We start from the raw sequence: 8,714 nt of genomic DNA, 5'->3' as shown, positions 1-8,714 counted from the left end.
CTCAAGAACCCTAACTCTTACTCTTTTAAAATGGAACAAAAATGATCCACAAACAGCCTAACACAACAATATAACCTCAAAAGAAAAGATTTGTGAAAAGACCAAAATGCCCTTAAATTTTCCGGACGGATTCCCTGCCAACTTCCCAACTTTCAACGAGCATAACTCGCTCATACGAACTCGGAATTGAGAAAACTCGGTGGCGTTGGAAAGATCGTTCCAAGGGCTTTCCAAAAATAACTGGAACTACTCCTGGATCATCCTGAGCTAGGAGTTATGACTGCTCAAAGTTGGCCAAAAACTCACTGATTTCCACACTTGGCCGAATTTCCAGATTCTGAAATTTTTTCCAAAAATGACTACTTCCAATTTCAAGCTTCTTCATATTCATTTTAAATTGTCGGATGTTACACTGGCGCAGGGCGCCAACCCCTAAACAACAGAGCACCTTTGCTGGCGCAATGGTGGGGCGGCGCACCACCCATGCCCAGATTTCCCCAAGGAATTTCTTTGCTCGTTTTTAGACACTAGTCTACCTATATTCGAATGGTTTCTTCCCCACTCACTTAGATTTGAATACCCAACATAAGTACATACCAATCTACTCAAAACAACCCACAAATCACTAACTTTCATCTCAAGAATTCATCAAAACCCCAACAATCAAGATTACGAATGAAATTTCAAGAAAACTCTTCAAGAACTCAAATCCTTCAACCTCAAGAACGAAATTTGCATTAAAATAACATGATTGGCATATGGGTTTAACACTCCAGAAACTAGTAGGCTAAACCTAGAGCTAAACGTGAGGGTTAACGTCAAGAGTGCAGGGCAAGAGCCAAGGGAATTGGGTGAGGGCCATGGCAAGGGGGCCAAGGCTGCCTAAGAAATTTTCCAAAGCACTGCCCCACCTCCACGAAGGTCTTCACGACCCGTGGTGGCTACCACGCCCCGTGGTGCCACCCATGGAGGGCTAGGCAGTAGCTCCCCAAAATCTGTCAAAAGAAGTGCTCCTCTTCACGAGCCACTTCACGGCTCGTGGAAAGGCTCGTGGAAGGGATTTGGTGGTGTGTGAGTTAGAGAAAAGTTGCTTAGCCACTTCCTCAAGGTCCACGAGAGGGACCACGGCTCGTGGCCTTGACCACGGCTCGTGGAGCCCCTCGTGAGATTGCCTTGGGATTGTGAGATAAAGGCACATAATGCCTAGCCACTGCCTCAAGTCCACGAGTGGGACCACGGCTCGTGGTCATGACCACAGCTCATGGGGGCCCTCGTGGCACCTGGGCAGGTCAAGTAAGTTGAGGGTTAAATGGATCTTTTCCGGTTTAAGTCCAATTAAAGTGAGGTCGTCTTGGGTAAGTTTGGGGTCACTATATACGTCATTTTTAAGTCAAATTCACCAAAATTAAGTCAGATTTTCACAGCAACCAAATATTTCCTAAATTCATCTCTTCTCAGAAAATTCTCTCTCTAGAACTTCAAGGAAGAAAAATAAGGAAAAAGGTGGGGTTAGGGTTCAAGAAGCAAATCTTTAACACCGATTTAATTGGGATTCATAACTAAGGTATGGTAGTCCTTCATCCATGGATAGTCTTCATCCAAGAAGTCCCTTCAAATTCAGTTTCAAAACTAGAAATTCCCCAAAAGCTAGGGTTTGACTTCAATTTCATGGGTTCTTTTCAAACACGTTTATAATGATTGATTGATGATATAATATGAATAAATTGATGATTTCCTATATTTATTATGTTGATTTCCCCCAAGAACCTATGAAACCCCATATTCCCCAATTATGATCTTGTGATGTGGGTTTGTTAATTATAGAAGGATAATATGAGATTATGCTTGTGGTAGTTGTGTTACTTGAATCATGTTATTATCCATGTCTAATGTAGTAATTTTAGATGTGTTGATTTAATGTGATCCTTGACCCTTGAAGGGTAAGTTATGATGTTATTCGTGATTATGAGATTTATGTATATGCTTAAAGAACACTTTGAGAGTGAAGTGTCCATGATTATGATGATGTTGTTGTGTTGATTGAAAGGATATTCTCATGAGCACATAATGAGCATAATGTGAAAGGGTTTCTCACATAATGGAAATTCTAGGTTTAAAGGCAATTCTCACCTAAATGAATCTAATGTTATAGGTGTCTACATGGATGAAAGGTTATTCTCACTCATGATCTAATGAGCTATTCTAATCAATCAAGTTATGACTTAATAAGTACTCCGTGGGGTAAATGAATAGCACCGAGCGGATAATGAATATGAGATGGAAGCCTTCCCGTTAAGAAAGACAGGGTTTCTAGAAACAATCTCATGAGATGGAAGCTCTCCCATTAAGAAAGGTCGGGTTTCTAGTAACAATCTCCTTATCCCATAAACTATGTGCCCCCATAGGTTATTTAGCTAGTGGATCCACCTAAAAGCTAATATGATGATTGTCTTACCTTAGGCAAGTAGGACAACCATTTTCGATGTGGGTAACACCGGATTCCACGTTAAGCTCACATGGTCTATGTCGGTTAAGGCTTATTACCACTATGAACAAGAAGATGAATTATGAACTATGGTTACTCAGGAAGCTTTACTTAGCATGGGTAGGATTATGAGATCTTATCCATGCATTGCAAAAGTAGACTTTGAGGGTACTTATGGTATGTTTCACTTATGATATGATGATCTATGAAATGAATATGCTTATGACTTATGCTTCTCCTTTTCCTTAAAATGATGCTTTAACTTAGTAAATTGCATGCATTCAACTAAAATGTCCCTTTTAGTATTCTTCAAGGTTTTCATGCATGACTATCATACTTAGTGCATTTTTGTACTAACCCATATTTTCCTACATTTTTCTCCAAGTGTATGATCTGGTTCTCAAGGCGGTCCCCATTGTGGCTAGAGCTTGGATTTGTTCATTTCTCCTTGCTCGTTGGTGAGTCCTCATGGTTCGAGGACAAATATTATCATTATAGTTCCTTTTATTATATTTTTATTTCGGATTATGTTGTATGGGCTGTGTCCCTATTTGATTCAAGATTGTAATAGATGGCTAATTGAGACAAGTCTAGACTTCCACTTTCCTTAACGAAAATCTTAGACTTGAAATGCGTTTTTACTCTTTATTATTCTATGATTTATGTTATGATATGCTGAGGGGCTTACATGGGGTCTTTCAGGGTTCTATATGCCTTGTTACGTCTAGTGGGTACCCTTGGGTCGTTACAAACTATGTAATCAAAGAACAAGGTTTAGAATGATTCTAGGATGATGTCTCATAAGCCACGTCTAGTAGAGTCTTGTTCATGAGTGTGAAGCGCACCACATTTATGAATGAGAGGCTATAAGATGTTTAGGAAACTACACTTCTTTCATTACTCTTAAGTCGTGCCTTAGAGTTAAACTCTATAAAGTCCCTCTCCTAATCCTTCCCTTGTGTCTTTAGGATATGAATACACGAAGGGAAAACACAAGAAGAATGGAGGATGACAATGTGAATGAAGAAGCTCCTCAAGTTAATCAAGCTTCGATTAATCCTTCGGCTATGTCGGATGTGGAGGTTAGGTCAGCTTTTCAAATGTTATGACAACTCAAGCTCAAGCTTTGAGTACTCAAGCTCAAACGGTGACAACTTAAGCCAATAGAGATGTTGGGACTCATGTGAACCCTAATGTGAATTCAGTTGCTTCATGGGTTAGGGATTTTGCTAGAATGAACCCTCCCAAATTTCATGGTTCCAAAGTGGAAGAGGATCCCCAAAGGTTTATTGATGAGGTTTATAAAGTACTTGGCATTATGGGAGTGTCTCCATAAGAGAAGGTGGAGTTAGCCACCTACCTATTGAAAGATGTGGCTCAAGTTTGGTATGAATAATGAAACGGTGAATGAACCGTAGGAGCGGGGCCGGTAGAATGTGAATCGTTTCAATCGGCATTTCTTGATAGGTTCTTTCCCCTAGAGTTGAGGAAACTAACGATGCAAGAGTTCATTAACCTTCGACAAGGAGGTATGAGTGTGAAAGAGTATGCTCTAAAGTTCATCCAACTATCCAAGTATACTCCAACCATAATGGCGGATTCGAGGGCTAAGATGAATAAATTTGTGATGGGAGTGTCCGACATGGTAGTCAACGAATGCCGTTCAACAATACTTATCCCAAGCATGGATATTTCACGTCTCATGGTGCATGCCCAAAAAATTGAGGAGTCAAAACTCAAGAAAAATAATAGGGAGGTGAAAAGAGCTAGAACTAGTGATGGGAATTTCTCCAATGCTAGGTCCGATGGACAAGGTCGACAAAAGTTCAAACCAAGGTATTCCAACCAATGTTCCTCAAATGCTTCTCCAAGGGTCAACAAGGATAGGGTGCCTAACCATAAACCTCAAGGAGGTAATAGTGGTGGTTCTTATGTGAATAGGCGTAATTGTGCAAAATGTGTGAAAAATCATGATGGTAAGTGCCTAGCCGTCACCGATGTTTGTTATGGTTGTGGTAAAGGTGGTCATCAATTGAAGAACTTCCTAACACTTACGGCCAAAGGGACAAAAGGTAAGCAAGCTCCTCCAAGCGGTTCAAACTCCAATGCTAAAAATTAAACCGTTTTTATGCTCTTCGATCCAGAGATGACCAAGAGAGCTCCCCGGATATGGTGACCGATATGTTAAAAGTCTTTTCTGTTGATGTATATGCTTTGTCAGATCCCGGTGCTACTTTGTCCTTTGTGACACATTTTGTGGCCATGAAGTTTGAAATACTCCCCGAAGTGTTAGTAGAACCTTTTTTGGTCTCTACCCCGGTTGGTGATTCCGTGGTGGCTAGGAAATTTTATAGAAGTTGTCCCATAACCTTGTCTCATAGAGTTACTTTGGTGGAGTAAAACATGTTAGACTTTGATGTGATTTTGGGTACGGATTGGTTGCATGCATGATATGCCTCTATCGATTGTAGGACTCGGGTGGTTAGATTCCAGTTTCCAAATGAGCCTAACTTAGAATGGAAGGGGGAAATTCTATGCCTAGAGGTCAATTTGTCTCTTGTCTTAAGGCTAGGAAGATGATCTCCAAATGGTGTATTTACCATCTTGTAAGGGTGAAGGATGTTGAATCTGAGACCCCTTCTCTAGAGTCGGTTTCGATAGTGAATGAGTTCCCAGAAGTTTTCCCCGATGATTTGCTCGGTATTCATCCCAACAGGGAAATAGATTTTGGTATTGAACTTTTACCGGATACGCAATCTATATCCATTCCTCCTTATAGAATGGCTCCGGCCGAGTTGAAAGAACTTGAAGGATTTATTAAGGGCTTCATCCGATCGAGTATCTCTCCATGGGGTGCTCCAGTGTTGTTTGTTAGAAAGAAGGATGAATCTCTTACAATGTGCATCGATTATTATCAATTGAATAAAGTGACCATCAAGAATAAATATCCTCTTCCAAGAATTGATGACTTTTTTTGACCAACTTCAAGGGGCTAGCTATTTCTCTAAGATTGATCTTCGTTCGGGTTATCACCAATTGAGGGTAAGAATGGTTGATATTCCCAAGACGGCCTTTAGAACCTGGTATGGTCACTATGAGTTTGTGGTAATGTCGTTTGGGTTGACTAATGCTCCGGCAACATTTATGGACTTGATGAATAGAGTATTTAGGCAATACCTAGAAATGTTTGTGATTGTGTTTATCGATGATATTTTGATTTGTTCAAGGAATGAGATGAACATGTGAACCATTTGAGAATTGTATTGAAAGTTCTTAAGGACCAACAACCTTTTGCAAAGTTTAGCAAGTGTGAATTTTGGTTAAGATCCGTATCTTTCCTTGGTCATATAGTGTCAAGCAAGGGTATTGAAGTAGATCCTAAGAAGACGGATGCGGTCAAGAGTTCGCCTAGATCTTTAACTCCTTTTGACATTAGAAGCTTTTTGGGTTTGGTCGGTTACTATAGGAGGTTTGTTGATGTGTTTTCCTACATTGCTTCTCCATTGACGACTTTGATTCAAAAGAAGGATAAGTTTGAATGGTCAGAGGCTTGTGAGAAAAGCTTCCAAGAGTTGAAAGATAGACTTACTTTCGCTTCGGTGTTGGCCTTACTGGAGGGTACCAATGGTTTTGTGGTGTATTGTGATGCCTCTAGAATGGGTTTGGGATGTGTGCTCATGAAAAACGGTAAAGTGATTGCCTATGCTTCAAGGCAACTTAAAGTCCATGAGAAGAATTATCCGACCCATGAACTTGAATTAGTGGCAGTTGTGTTTGCCTTGAAAATATGGAGACATTATTTGTATGGGTCCATGTGGATGTTTTCACTGATCACAAGAGTCTCCAATATGTGTTTAGTTAAAAGGACTTGAATCTTCGTCAACAAAGGTGGTTAGAACTCTTGAAGGATTATGACATGAGTGTCTTTCACCACCCAGATAAAGGTAACATAGTAGCGGATGCACTTAGTAGATTGTCCATGGTAGTGTGGCTCACATAGAGGATGAAAAGAAAGAATTGATTCGTGAGGTGCATAGATTGGCCCGGCTAGGTGTCCAACTAGTGGATTCCATCAAGAGTGGTGTCATGGTCCGTAATGGCTCCGAATCATCCTTTGTGATGGATGTGAAGTCTAAGCAAGACCTTGATCCTATATTAGTTGAGTTGAAAGAGTCGGTACTCAAGAAGTCTGTCGAGGCTTTCTCCCGAAGGGGAGATGGGGTGCTTAGGTACCAAGGTCGTTTATGTGTTCCGGATGTTGATGGTTTAAGGGAGAAAATTTTAGAACAAGCTCATAGTTCTCGATATTCTATTCATCCGGGAGCCACCAAGATGTACCGTGATCTACGAGAAGTCTATTGGTGGAATGGTATGAAGAGAGATATTGCGGGATTTGTAGCCAAATTTCCTAATTGTCAACAAGTTAAGGTTGAGCATCAAAGGCCGGGAGGCTTGTATTAAGATATAAGTATTCCCACTTGGAAGTGGGAAGATGTGAATATGGTCTTTATTGTGGGTTTGCTCCTACCCGAAGGCAACATGATTCTATTTGGGTCAGTATAGATCGCATGACAAAATTAGCCTATTTTATTCCCGTCAAGGTTTCTCATTCGGCGGAAGACTATTCCAAGTTGTATTTAAGTGAGATAGTGAAGTTGCATGGGTCCCTTTATCTATTATTTCGATCGGGGTACTCAATTTACTTCACACTTTTGGAAGTCATTTCAAAAAGGGCTTGGTACTAAGGTTAAGCTTAGCACAACTTTTCATCCTCAAATCTATGGGCAAGCGGAGCGTACCATTCAAACATTAGAAGATATGTTGAGGGCATGTGTTATAGACTTCAAAGGTAATTGGGATGACCACTTGCCATTAATAGAGTTTGCCTACAATAATAGTTATCACTCAAGTATCGATATGACTCCCTTTGAAGCCTTGTATGGTAGAATATGTAGGTCTCCGGTTGGTTGGTTTGAGGTAGGTGAAATTGCTCTTATTGGTCCCGAATCAGTTTTTGAGGCTATTGAGAAAGTTCGGCTTATTAGAGAGAGGTTGAGAACGACTCAAAGTAGACAAAACTCTTATGCCAATGTGAGAAGAAGGGATCTAGAATTGAAGTTAATGATTGGGTCTGTCTAGTAATCTCACCTATGAAAGGTGTGATGAGGTTTGGCAAGAATGGAAAACTTACTCCCCGGTATGTGGGCCCCATACCAAATTTTGAAACGTATTGGGAAAGTTGCCTATGAGTTAGATTTTCCAAATGAGTTGGCCCCGGTTCATCCGGTATTTCATGTTTCTATGCTTAAGAAGTGTATTGATGATCCGGTGTCCATTATTCCCCTAGAAGGGTTAGGGTTGACGAAAGTCTTTCATATGAAGAGGTTCCAGTAGAGATCCTAGACCGGCAAGTCAAGAGATTGAGAAACAAGGAAATAGCTTTCGTAAACGTTTTATGGAGGAATCACTAAGTTGAGGGTGCTACTTGGGAGGCCGAGGCCGATACGAAGTCCCGATATCCTCATCTCTTTCCTTCTACTCCTATTCAAGCTTGAGGTAAATAGTTCCTCTTGAGTTTAAGTGTTTTGGGAGTCATGTGTGTTATATGTGTTTCTCCATGATTTCCTTATGTTATGCATGTTCTTGGTGAAATTCATGTTTAGTAAGAAAATGAGTTTTTATGATTTTATGTTCCACATGTTGTTGTGCATTTAGTATGAGTTGCCTATTTGACTTCATGAGTTGAGTTCATGAACATGCTTTAGTATGCTTTTGAGAGTAATTGCATATTGGCTCCATTATATTGTGTTGAGCATACTTGTAGATGGAGAAGGTAGTTCCTCCTATGAGTATGAGAAATATTGAGTTTCATGCATAATGGGTAGTTAGATGTAGTTCCTACTTCCTTGTGATGCATTGGTTATGTTGAGACGGAGTTGATGTGTCCTCCTTTGAATTGTGCATTATTTTGATGATTCATGCATGATGGGCTGCTAGTCTTGAGCCTTTACTTCCGTAAGGTGTCTAGATCATCATTCAAGGATGAATGTTCCCAAGGGGGAGATATTGTAACACTTCGGAAACTAGTAGGCTAAAACTAAAGCTAAACATGAGGGTTAACGTCAAGAGTGAAGGGCAATGGCTAAGGGAATTGGGTGAGGGCCATGGCAAGGGGGCCAAGGCTTCCCATAAATTTGGCCAAAGAATTGCCACCACCTCCACGAAGGTC

This window comes from Solanum tuberosum, unplaced genomic scaffold (genome assembly GCF_000226075.1).
Source record: "Solanum tuberosum cultivar DM 1-3 516 R44 unplaced genomic scaffold, SolTub_3.0 scf00009, whole genome shotgun sequence".
Taxonomy (NCBI): domain Eukaryota; kingdom Viridiplantae; phylum Streptophyta; class Magnoliopsida; order Solanales; family Solanaceae; genus Solanum; species Solanum tuberosum.
Note: the sequence above shows the minus strand (reverse complement) of the source record.